Source organism: Periplaneta americana, chromosome 10 (genome assembly GCF_040183065.1).
Source record: "Periplaneta americana isolate PAMFEO1 chromosome 10, P.americana_PAMFEO1_priV1, whole genome shotgun sequence".
Lineage (NCBI taxonomy): Eukaryota > Metazoa > Arthropoda > Insecta > Blattodea > Blattidae > Periplaneta > Periplaneta americana.
Genome location: NC_091126.1, coordinates 77,076,934 through 77,090,865, shown reverse-complemented (window position 1 = coordinate 77,090,865; position 13,932 = coordinate 77,076,934).

Genomic DNA, 13,932 nt, shown 5'->3' with positions numbered 1-13,932 from the left:
CAGGAAGACGTCTCTCTTTCTTTGTGAGAAGTTATTATTTATTCTAAATTCAGTTCTGGAGATAAAGTATTATTATCAATATTTCTTTTTTTTTTATTTTACTAGCTAGTTAGCTAGTGAGTACAAATTAAAATTATAAAACAAAAATGTTTCTAGCCACTACCGTAAGAGCTAGGCTCGTGAACGGTGTGGTCTTAGCCAATAATATAACATAAAATTTACAAGGACAGTTTAACTAAATACATTAAGTAACTTAATTCAAACCAATAAATAACACACAAGACCAAAAAAAAAAGTAGAGACAGAAAAAGAGACAAAAAAGACATATTTAATATAGACAATCAAACAGAAGCCAGTGATATTCAATAAAAACATGACATATAGTCGACAGATATAAAAGGTCAAAAAAATACACACATTTGTTAATAGTATATATCATGAATAATTTTATAAATTTCATTTTTAAAAACTTCAATTTTGAAATATTTCAAATTTGTAAAATGGAATATAGACATTAAATTACAATTGCTAATAAAGTTCCGGTGATACATCGACACAAAAGCCATTTTTTACTAATAGAAAATAAATTAATCTGAGCTGAAACGGCACCTGGAACATTTGCATGCTTATTTGTTCACATCAACTGTTTGCTATTTTAGCAATTACGACACAAAATACCATTCTGTCTTCATCACTTCAGGCCAGCTGGCCAAAGTGAAGACAACAATAGCAGAAAACACATTTGCGTCTTTATTTCCAAATTATGGGTGAATATTATTTGGGGTAACAAAGACATACGGTACATTTGTGTTGTTATTATCCAAAGTTAGTGATAGATAAATAGATAGTAGTAGCGGCAAGCGTCTTCGCGTTCAAACTAGTGGTTTGATCCCTGACTTAACGAACAGAAGAGATTGATGTTCCAACTGTGTGTCCCTTCTCATACGCTGTGCTGTGTTCCCAGCTTTTGACCTGTGCCAGGTTAACCAGGGAGGCCCGAATGTGAGCTTGTCTGCAATGTCGTAAAACATTGAAGGGGTGAGAACGAGATAGTCCAAAGCCACACTTTCAACAAAAATTATTTTATGTGCGAGTTCAGTTCTACGTATATGAGGAAGCTGCTAGTAAAATATTATTAAAAAATACTCAACAAAAACGTAAGTATACGCCGCAGAAATTATGATACCGCATCTAATAGCATTGGACTCCAAGGGTGCTATTCATAGACATTTCGCTAGCAAGCGCTACGAGCGTGCTAAACTAGCCCCTACTATCGACTGGTTACTTGTACAGGATTCATATCATATCATATCGCTAACACTGGTTCATGAATACGAAAAACGTTACTTCGCTGATCATCCACCGGAAGCCCGCGCTAAGAATGTCTATGAATACGGCCCCAAAGCTTCAATAGGCTCTCTTGTAAAATCTTGTCTGTGTGGTTTAGGACTACTATAATATCATTTTCATCCCTACAATTATATCCCATTCACCGTATGGCAATATGTCGGTGTTAGTATGAGATAAATCGAAGTAATAATGAAAGAAAGAAAGAAGCGAAGGAAAATTTCATGAAAAAAAAATATATATACAGGGTGTTTAAAAATACGGGGCATAATTTCAGGTATGTATTTCCCACATGTAGACAGTCAAAATAGTTCATTACAACATGTGTCCGGAAATGCTTCATTTCCGAGTTATGGCCTTCACAACATTGAAATTCACCAGAACGTTTTTCTTTCCGCAGGTCGTTGCCGTCAAAGGAGACATTGATAGGGCATTCTGACAGTTCATTCCGAGGCGAAGGTTACATTCAGTGTTGTGTAGGCGTTAGACTGTGCGACATGTATTCAAATCAAGAGCTGGCAGAGATACACTTCATGTACGGCAAGGCGGACGGCAATGCTGCGCTGGCTCGTCGTTTGTACCAGGAGAGGTACCCACAGCGACAATGTCCAGATCGGAAGACATTTGTACGTCTCCATTACCGTCTGTGCGAGTATGGAAAATTTAACTCTCCTGGTTTGGGAAGGGGACGACCAAGATCTACAACTCCAGGAGTACAGGAGGAGATTCTGGAGGCTGTGAACATGACTCCTTCTATCAGCACACGAATGGTGGCGTTGCAAGTCAATGTTCCTCATACGACTGTCTGGAGACTGTTGAAAGAGTATCAATTGTATCCTTATCATTTGCAACGTGTACAGGCCCTGTCACCAGCAGATTACTCTGCACGAGTTAGGTTCTGTCAGTGGTTCTTGCAGCAGTGTGGTGTAAATCCGAACTTTCCTGCCTTAGTATTATTTACAGATGAAGCACAGTTCACACGAGATGGCATAACAAATTTCCACAATCAGCATGTATGGGCGTATGAAAACCCACGTGCAACTGTTCCATCTCATCACCAGGTGCGGTTCTCCCTCAACATGTGGGCCGGTATCATTGGTGATCGATTAGTTGGACCCCATGTACTTGTAAACAGACTTACGAGACAGGCGTACACAAACTTCCTGGAAAACACCATACCTCATGTTTTAGAAGACACACCACTGATCAATCGTCAACACATTCACTGCTTGCATGATGGCGCTCCTGCACACTTCAGCCGTACGGCTCGCCGGTACTTGGATCGAAGGTTTCCTGATCGATGGATAGGTAGAGGTGGCCCAATTGCTTGGCCTCCACGCTCACCTGATCTGAACCCTCTCGATTTCTACTTGTGGGGTCATTTGAAATCATTGGTTTATTCGTCTCCGGTGCCTGATTTGGAATCCCTTCGGAATCGAATTGTGGCATGTTCTGAGGACATACGCAATACTCCTGGAGTTTAGGATCATGTTCGCAGGTCAATGAGACATCGATGTGAGGTCTGTATTCAAGCAGGAGGTGGACATTTTGAACATCTTCTGTAATGACAACGACCTGCGGAAAGAAAAACGTTCCGGTGAATTTCAATGTTGTGAAGGCCATAACTCGGAAATGAAGCATTTCCGGACACATGTTGTAATGAACTATTTTGATTGTCTACATGTGGGAAATACATACCTGAAATTATGCCCCGTATTTTTGAAACATTCTGTGTGTGTGTGTGTATATATATATATATATATATATATATATATATATATATATATATATATATATATATATAACTTTATTGCTACTTTCAGAATTTACATTATATTGCATTTTATTTTCTTTATTTTTATACAAGATAGATACAAAATAATTGTCATAAACTGTGACGAGTACAGATCTATACCATGATATTTTGATATTTATTATTTATAGTTCACAGAAATAAAAATACATACATATAATCATTGAAAACTTACATTTACACACGTTATAATTTTACACATACACATCAGTACAATGAAAGAGCGTTGCAATAAAAAAACTCAGGTAGGCTGCTGTTAATAATATCCAAAATTGTGTATAAAACTCGAGTGCCATTTTAAATCGCTTTCCTAACAACACTGTATCATCTGCTCGATTTTATATCGACGCTGTGACTCGGACAGGCGGATAGGTGCCCTGAACACCACCACCCCTCTCCTCTATGCACAAGTTTTGTAGCCGCATTGTGTGTATAAGGTTCGAACCTGAGACACCCAACACTATGTACAGTAGAGCGTCTCTTTTAGGCACAGTGCAAACTTAAACAAAGTGCAGGTATACTCTATTTTATTTCAAGGAGTGCAGTTCGGTGGCTCCTTTGAACACCCACTTACAGATTTATGACTTCCTACACAAACACCTCTGACAATTCCATCCTGTCCCCTCGTCCCAACATTGCACAGTTGCCACAATCCTGGTGACCCTCGAAATGAGACTGACGAGATTCTTGGAATTCGGAAAAGATGCAGCAACTCTGCCTCCACGTGGATTTGACGGGAGCCTGTCAATTCTTCTGGACAAGGGTTGTGATTGGTTACTGACAGGAGAAGACAAGATTTCCGTCACAGTAAGGAAGACATTTATTTATGAGAACCAATTAGTAGGGGGCAGTAGAAGGTCTGTCGGCAAAGTCCTTTCTATGAAAGTGCACTCCATGAAAAAAAAAAATAGAGTATAATGTGTGGGGGAGGACGAGCATACGATAAACTAGAGGGACACACAAGGTGTTAGTTACAACATTTATGGCGGAGGATTAATTTAAATTATATTTTCTGAAAGCACACAAAACAAAAGAACACAAATTGCATAACGTTATCATATACACATTTTAACAAACAAGCAATTGTAACGTTGAAATAATTCAATATAACAAATCAAAATTTGCTACTTATACGATGTTGCTTTCAAGCTGCATTTTTTTACGGTCATGAATTTCATTCTCTGTATGACTACCTTAAAATTACCATCTTCTCTGGCCGAATTAACAGAACTACAGTCTATTGGTCTAAAGTGGCAACACTATTTCCTAAACGTAATTATCCCTTCTCAAAGTTCAATTTATTTAGGCATTTTACCTGAATTATTTCAACATTACAGTTGCTTGTTTGTTAAAATGTGTATATGATAACGATATGAAATTTGTGTTCTTTTGCTTTTTTGTGTGTTTTGGAAAATATAATTTCAATTAGTGCTCCACCATAAATGTTGTAACTAAAACTTTGTGCACCCCTCGTGTTTATCGTACGGCTCGTCCTCCCCCCCACACGTTACCTGCACTTTATTTACGTTTTCACTGTGTCTAAACGAGACGCTCTACTGTAGTACTGTACAGCTTGGAAAACAAGTATTTTGTTGTTCTAAATAATGTTAGAACTGAATGTGTGTTCTGCTGAGTTGAATTCCGTTACATAAAAGGGTAAGGAATTGTAACCACTGAAACTTTCCCCCTCGCGAATTTTTTAGGATGAATGGTGTCTATGTCTGCGAATAATTGTTTTAAAAGATGAACAGTTATTACACGTTCTCGTCTAACAAACCAGTTTCTGTCAATTTTCAAGTGTTGAAAGTCATTCAAAATGGAAATGTTAGCTTCAAACCTTACACAGAAAATGTTATTAATTAAGACATTCACAATAAATAAATTACTCGTAAAATTACAGGAAAAGAGTAGACAACTTACGATCGTGTAAACTCCAGGCTTCTATATATAATTTTTAGTGTAATTAATTATAGACAGACGCCTACAGCCGATCACGGATGAAGAATCTGCGTCTGAGAAAATGACGTCATTTGACAAAAGTTGATGATTTTAATTCAACAGCATAGATGTCCTACGACAAAAAAGAGCACAATTCATATAAAGAAGTACAACTGAAGGAAAATATCTGGAAAACAATTACAATAGAATTGTAAACTGAATGAACGTAACTATGATATGCATTTATTTAAAAGAAGAGGCCTATATCATATATCCCAAATTTAATTGAACTGTTCCCGCACATACCCATTCCGCTAGTCTTCTGTTATACTTTTTCATTGTTTATTATCTACGTTAAGACTTTATTGTGAACGACAACAATATTCCTTAATTATTTTTTTGTTTAGTCCAGGTCTGCAGAACCCATAAGTAGGGGAAATATGACGTCAGCCTTACGCCACTTCTATTGGGGATGATCGACTTCTGCGTAGAGTTGTTTACATTGGAAGGTCCATCGGTGGCGGCACTGTAATTTTCAAGACGGATTGTAATAAAGTCATTGTACAGGGACATCATTTTACTTTTACTAACATTTCTAATATTAACCTGGCTATACCTTTGGATCAACGATTAAGAACCGGAAACACCGCTTGCTACCTCCTTCCACGACTGGAGTTCGATGCTACTGGCGTAATATACAAAGAAATCACTTTACTAGGTATAGGAGGGAAGAAAAGTAGTTCATCCATTTACGTAAACTAGGAAATATCGCGATTTAAAGTTTGATAGTTTTCATTAGGTTTTTGTTTAATCAAAATACAGTACAGTATTAACAATGAGTCTTTTTAATCACGAACTGAGCTTTCCATGCGGAAGTACGGTATTCATTATGCAGTGTATATTATAGGCCTACTGTCTACAGAACATTAGCGTACACTTTAGAGAATGAAGTTAAATTGAAAAATAATCATAATATGGATATTTAAGCACATTTTTGAAAATGGTGGTCGTTCATTTCGATGCAGGCTTCAGTTCTAATGTGTATAAGTTATTATCGCACTATAGACTATTGTACGTAATTCCAATTACCAGGTTCGTACTTCGTATCAGTAACTCATGTTGAAATAATTCTGTACCTACTCTATAAAAGAGACCTTACGTACTGTAAATTCAATCTTCACTTATGCCCGATCCGAAAAGATAAAATTACTCAGACATGCTATCTACTGTCTGTCCAAGTGGTTACGTCGCAGCGTCGTAGAAAGGGAGGAAATCATGTGACAGTTAATTACTTAACGAGGCCCTTTTATTTAAGTTATTTTAAACAATTTTATAGATATAATATTACGTACGTAGACGTCCAATTCTTAACAGAAATTAATGTTCCCAGAAAAGAGCTAAGACAGCCCAGCCACTAGCATTTACAGAGAGGCGAATAGAAGCAGGTGGGGGAAACCGGGATGCGACGTAGGCAAATGGAAAATGATGCAATATTGAAAGCTCTTTCTCACTGGAAAACGCGAACATATTTTTGGAACGTACTGTTTACTATGACCGTAAGGCTACTATGATTGCATATGCGGTCTTGGATCTGTGTGGAGGACGGTTGAATTTCAGTAGTAGAAGGGGTGGGAGTGAAGTACATTCAAAAACTCAGATACAATAAAAAGTGAAGTAAAAATAAAATGATGTCCCTGTATTTATAATGCCTTATCTCGTTCCAAAATCTACAATTATGTTAGATTTCCTGTCTGTAGTTTCTTTGAGGTTTCTTTGCACCTTGCCTGCTTCAGATTTTCGACAACTTTCCACCTATCATCACCTACGGAAACATACATTTGTAGTACTGAAGTAATGAACCTTGAAAGTCACTGTTCATTTCAATATAAAATGAATACAACGAGTGATGTCCTTAATTTAACAGTAGCCTATATAAATAAATAATCAATATACAGTTCGTAATAATGAACTTACCCGAAAGTTCGTCTATTTCATAATTCTTAATATGGGCTTTGTTGAAATGTGATTTAATATTGAAATGACAAGTAGAAATAAATTGGATGAGATACAGTAAACAAAAAATTCTTTCGCCTTCTTCAACAACAAAATAATCATATTCCCATTTCCTTTTGAAGTAGTATTTCTTCACGGGTTTAGATTTTGCCATGTTCCAGTTATTTTCAAACTGCAGTGTGCTTGTTTATTTATGTATTTACTTATTTACTTACTTACTTAACTCATTTATTTATTATTTTTATTTATTTATTTAATTATTTATTTATTTCTTTTTTATTTATTTATTCATTTATTCATTTATTTATTCATTCATTCATTTATTTATTTATTTATTTATTTATTTATTTATTTATTTATTTATTTAATTATTTATTCATTCATTCATTCATTCATTCATTCATTCATTCATTCATTCATTCATTCATTCATTCATTCATTCATTCATTTATTCATTTATTTATTTATTTATTTATTTATTTATTTATTTATTTATTTATTTATTTATTTGGCTGCAGTGCGTTACAATGCAGTGCGTTACGGTCATATAGCTATCATTCACTTATTAACATTAAATTTATATATCGTTCTATTACTAGTAAAACCAGTTAAGTCCAGTAATGCAAGTTTTGTAAAAACAGGAATTGAAACTTTATTAATGCACGAAAAATCATAATAAATTCTTCAAATAAAGTAATTGGTTTGTTGCCTACAACATTTCGGACTTACTCCATTTTAGTAGAATACAGAGCACGGAAAGACAAGTCGGGGACTGTATTTAACTTATTTTACATAAAAAGTGGAGATAATCGATTTTACTAGTAGCCTAATAGGACGTTATATACGTAGGTAGACCTTCTTACATTATATGCACACATACATTTTAAAATTTATTTTACATGCATTTTAACTTATTTATTTCCCTCATTCATTTTTCTCTTACTTTCCAAAGGTATGTTCCTAAGGATTTTATTATCTGTTCATTTGTAATTCTTGATAACGTATTGTGTACTTGCCGCCGCGAGAATGAATGTTGATATAGCCGAGCGCAATAGAACGCTATGACCACACTGATAGAAAAGGTGGGTGGGATAGAAGGGGAACGAAAGCAGTCGCTCTGAGGAGCTACAGTTCTGCAGGTCTGGTTTAGTTTATCCTCCTAACTTTGTCTTAACTTTTGTTGTGAATGAGACTTAAATTTTAATTTATTTTAGAAAAACTTGTTATAAATAATCAGAGATATAGACGATCTCCACCACGGAAGTGACTCTCCTCATAATCAGCCTTAGAAACTCGATACCCGAACGTGTAGAATACCGCTGGTTCAGGTTAACTACGTCCAGAGCATTAGTTTGGCTGGTGGCAGAGCCGTAGCGGCAGAGCTACCCTTGCGCTTGTTGGACAGGCCTGCTGATTAGAGTTCCGCATCACTCAGTTAAATGGGCACATCATCACATGTGATGCTGAGATACGAGGGGATAAACGTCCACTCATAAGGAATCATTGTAACAGCAAAAACACATCCGTAAAATCTTAAACTTCTTTCACAACATTCAAAGAGGAGTTACCATTAGTTTCTGCACCAGTTTAAAAAAAAATCGTAAATTTTTTTCTTGATTTCTTTGAAACGACGATAGCTGCTAATATCCCTTTCAATAAAGTAAACAGTCCCTACTTCAAGCTTTCATGGAGAAATGTACTTCTAGAAAACTCCCGTCTGATGTTACTTTCAGGAATAACTATTTTAAAATATGCTATGAAAATACATTGCACGAAATAAGGCAAGTCGTGGCGGACAACAAAATATGGATATCTGTAGATGAGTCTCACGACTCTGCTCGATGAACTGGTCAAAAATAACAACAAGGCACCAAAACATCACTTACCGAACCAGTAAAACGGAAACTAAATACAATTATTTCACAAAAGAGTGCCTATTTACATTTATGTGGAATAAGAGACATGCGTTTTGATAAAAGTGCATCTAAAATATCTCACATAAATAGCAATAATATACCATATTTTTGTTTTGCTCCAATCACGTCCTGTGATGTTGAGCGGAGTTTTTCGCAGTACAAAAATTGTTTTACAGAAAAGAGGAGAAAACCGACATTTGACACACTTAGAATGACTGTTGTGGTTCATTGCAACGGTGTAAACATAAACTAAGAAAAGGGAAATGAAAATAAACTAGTGTTAATAGAGATCGGCTGTAATATGCATATTTTATGCCATACATTGTGTATCAGGTATGTTCTTCACCTCATGTTGTATACAGTGTACATTTTGTAGCCTATATAAAATATTCCAGCATTCTTTGTAATTTATTTAAAAATAACATAAATCAAAATCACCAACATATTATTTTGCTGGAGTGTACACTCTTAGACAAAAAAAAATGACCGGACTCCAGATTCTATGTCCGATTCGGAAGACTTTGGGTGCATTCGTCAGTGCATGATACACACGCAGAAGAATTTCTTCTGTCGTAAATGATTCCAACACTCCACTGTCACCACTATATGATGTTTATATAACATGCTTCTTACAGACTCATCGTCTCTAATAATAATAATAATAATAATAATAATAATAATAATAATAATAATAATACAACCAGAATAATAACAATAATAATATTCATAGTATTAAAACACAATAATAATAATAATAATAATCATCATCATCATCATCATCATAATGTTAATAGTATTGCAAAAACGAGATGAATAATGTTAAAGACAAAACCAATGCGTTCCAGATATTGGCTACACTCGTAAATAGTGCCGTTACATATCTGCTTTGTAATAGCTCCATGGTAACAGTCTAGCTTCTTGTGTAGGCGATTCAAGGTCGTGTACCCCGTAGGAAGCAGGCGGTTATATATGCGGAGGGATTACATATCCGGTATTGAATTTTTTGTCTATTTTGATTTTTGTTTATTGGTCTCCGAGATGTATTTCTTTATTTTGTTTAATACAAAGAAAAGGATGATGTTTGTTTATTTCTATCCGAGAAGGATTTCTTTTACTTAAGGTTTATTTTTCTTTATTTCTATCCGAGAAGATTTCGTTTAGTCTCTTTAAATACAAGATACAAGGGAAAGGATTGCTATTATGTATCTAACTTGTCCTTTGTAAATATTAACTTTATGTTAATATTTCACAATGCTGGTTATTATCAATGTACAAGAAGTAGAAAAATGAGAAAGAAAAAACAAAGTATAGACTGAGATTCGAACTCGAAACCTCTCGAATACAAGACCACAATGCTACCGACTACGCTATGCAAGAGAGACGATGAGTCTGTAAGAAGCATGTTATATAATCATCATATAGTGGTGACAGTCGAGTGTTGGAATCATTTACGACAGAAGAAATTCTTCTGCGTGTGTATCATGCACTGACGAATGCACTCGAAGTCTTCCGAATCGTACATAGAATCTGGAGTCCGGTCATTTTTTTTGTCTAAGAGTGTACGTAACTCTTCACTGCAATGCACATATTCAAGGATGATGTGAGTATCTTAACATTAAATTTTAAGAGGTAATATATCTCACTACAAAATAATTGTGTATTTACATGTTTAGACATTTCCTACTTCAATGATCATTCATTATATTTATTGAATGCAGGATACAGGTTTTATTGTAACCGAAGTATACTGCTCAGTGTTTACATCAGAGGCATACTCTATCCTTTGCACGCCCCCTTTTCATACAGTCTATACCGCTTGCGCAGTAAACCTTGTGATTCTCGTGGCAATTTGACGAAGTCTAATTATTATTATCAGGGGCGGCTTTCGAAGGGGGGCTGCGGAGCTGCAGCACCCCCAGACAATTGTGGCTCTTGTCTCGTTTTATGTTGTGAAATACATCTGTTATACAGTCTCTATTTAGCCGCTCGAATTTTTTTTTTTTTAATTTCGCTCTCATTGACATGCACGCAATCGTTAGTGAAGTCACTTCCTCCCCTGGTGCTGCCAGAGCGAAACGAGAGACACGTACGGATTGGTGAAGCCACTTCCCCCCCTGGAGCTGCCAGTCTCGTCTTGGATGCTTTGCGCGTAAGTTTTACCCCTCCCCCTGCTGCCCCTTGCCATGAATCTAGAGTTTCCAGGCTCTGAAAAATTTGCAACAGTTTGTGAGTAGCGCGCAGTTTTAAATACATTTTCCTTAATGTTGTGAGTTTAACAAGTGCAACAATGTTTAATTCTGTACAATATTTACAGTCCATTCAGTTCAGTACCTTAAAAATTCAGGAGAAATGTGAAATTAAGTGCCCATCAGTTGAATCTCATAATGGAAAGAGCCGCTAAACAAAATAGCCTACAAAGCGCGCATATTTTTTGCTAATTTATCCAGTATCCCTGCTTTCTTCTCTCGATCCCCACACAGTCTGTATTAGATTAATGTGTTTCAAAGACAATTCCATCAGCTGGGGCAACAAGATGCAGTTTTAAAATAAGAACAGTAAATGTTCTTCATTAGAAGAAAGAGCCATTGCTAGAATGTTTTCAAACCATAATGGAATCTGGAACATCTAACAACATCACAATAAATGAGGCAAGCGCCCTGGTGTATACTCTTAAAGATCCTGTATTCAATTTCTGGCTCAGTTTTTTTTTTTTTTTTCATTTATTGATGTATCATGTAGATGTATTATACAACCAACTACACCATCGGCAGCTAGATATTTCTAAGGTTCAAATCTTACTTACTTACGTACAAATGGCTTTTAAGGAACCCGAAGGTTCATTGCCGCCCTCACATAAGCCCGCCAGCGGTCCCTATCCTGAGCAAGATTAATCCAGTCTCTATCATCATACCCCACCTCCCTCAAATCCATTTTAATATTATCCTCCCATCTACGACTCGGCCTCCCTAAAGGTCTTTTTCCCTCCGGTCTCCCAACTAACACTCTATATGCATTTCTGGATTCGCCCATACGTGCTACATGCCCTGCCCATCTCAAACTTTTGGATTTAATGTTCCTAATTATGTCAGGTGAAGAATACAATGCGTGCAGTTCTGTGTTGTGTAACTTTCTCCATTCTCCTGTAACTTCATCCCGCTTAGCCCCAAATATTTTCCTAAGCACCTTATTCTCAAACACCCTGAACCTATGTTCCTCTCTCAGAGTGAGAGTCCAAGTTTCACAACCATACAGAAGAACCGGTAATATAACTGTTTCATAAATTCTAACTTTCAGATTTTTGGACAGCAGACTGGATGATAAGAGCTTCTCAACCGAATAATAACAGGCATTTCCCATATTTATTCTGCGTTTAATTTCCTCCCGAGTGTCATTTATATTTGTTACTGTTGCTCCAAGATATTTGAATTTTTCCACCTCTTCGAAGGATAAATCTCCAATTTTTATATTTCCATTTCGTACAATATTCTGGTCACGAGACATAATCATATACTTTGTCTTTTCGGGATTTACTTCCAAACCGATCGCTCTACTTGCTTCAAATAAAATTTCCGTGTTTTCCCTAATCGTTTGTGTATTTTCTCCTAATATATTCACGTCATCCGCATAGACAAGAAGCTGATGTAACCCGTTCAATTCCAAACCCTGCCTGTTATCCTGAACTTTCCTAATGGCATATTCTAAAGCGAAGTTAAAAAGTAAAGGTGATAGTGCATCTCCCTGCTTTAGCCCGCAGTGAATTGGAAAAGCATCAGATAGAAACTGACCTATACGGACTCTGCTGTATGTTTCACTGAGACACATTTTAATTAATCGAACTAGTTTCTTGGGAATACCAAATTCAATAAGAATATCATATAATACTTCCCTCTTAACCGAGTCATATGTCTTTTTGAAATCTATGAATAACTGATGTACTGTACCCTTATACTCCCATTTTTTCTCCATTATCTGTCGAATACAAAAAATCTGATCAATAGTCGATCTATTACGCCGAAAACCGCACTGATGATCCCCAATAATTTCATCTACGTACGGAGTTAATCTTCTCAAAAGAATATTGGACAAAATTTTGTACGACGTCAACAAAAGTGATATTCCTCGAAAGTTACCACAGTTGGTTTTGTCCCCCTTTTTAAAAATAGGTACAATTATGGACTCCTTCCATTGTTCTGGTACAATTTCCTTTTCCCAAATAGCAAGTACAAGTTTATAAATTTCGCTATATAATGCGCTTCCGCCCTCTTGTATTAATTCTGCTGGAATTTGATCGAAACCTGGAGACTTGTACTTTTTCAGATTTTCTATCGCAATTTCGACTTCTGAAAGCGTGGGTTCGGGTATAAATGGCTCAGCAGTTTGTATTTCAATTTCGTCCCGATCATTTCTGAACCTGCATATAAAAAATAAATTATGGTTTAATTTCAGGACACTGCAACGCAACTGCAGGGGTTATATCAGCGTCGCCGGTGTGCCGGAATTTTGTCCCGCAGGATTCTTTTAAATACCAATAAATCTACTGACATGAGCCTGTCTCATTTAAACATATTTAAATGCCATCGACCTGGACCGGGATCGAACCCGCAACCGACTATGCTACCGAGGTCGACTCTGCATATCAAGCTTTGTTAATGCCATACATACAATACGGAACAGTGCACAGTTGAGCAGCGAGATCTGTGAAAATGAAAACCCTAAGAAGCATCGTAAGGTCGAAGGGATTCAGACAAGTGTTGCGGTAGCCAAGGAAGTTTGTGACCTCATTTTCACACTAGGTAACACCCGATTCCAGTTCACATATCATCTGATATTATCTTCTCTTCTGTGTCAAGAAAAATTTGAGTGCTACTAAAGCTCATTTCCTGAAAATGACCTAAATGTATGTGT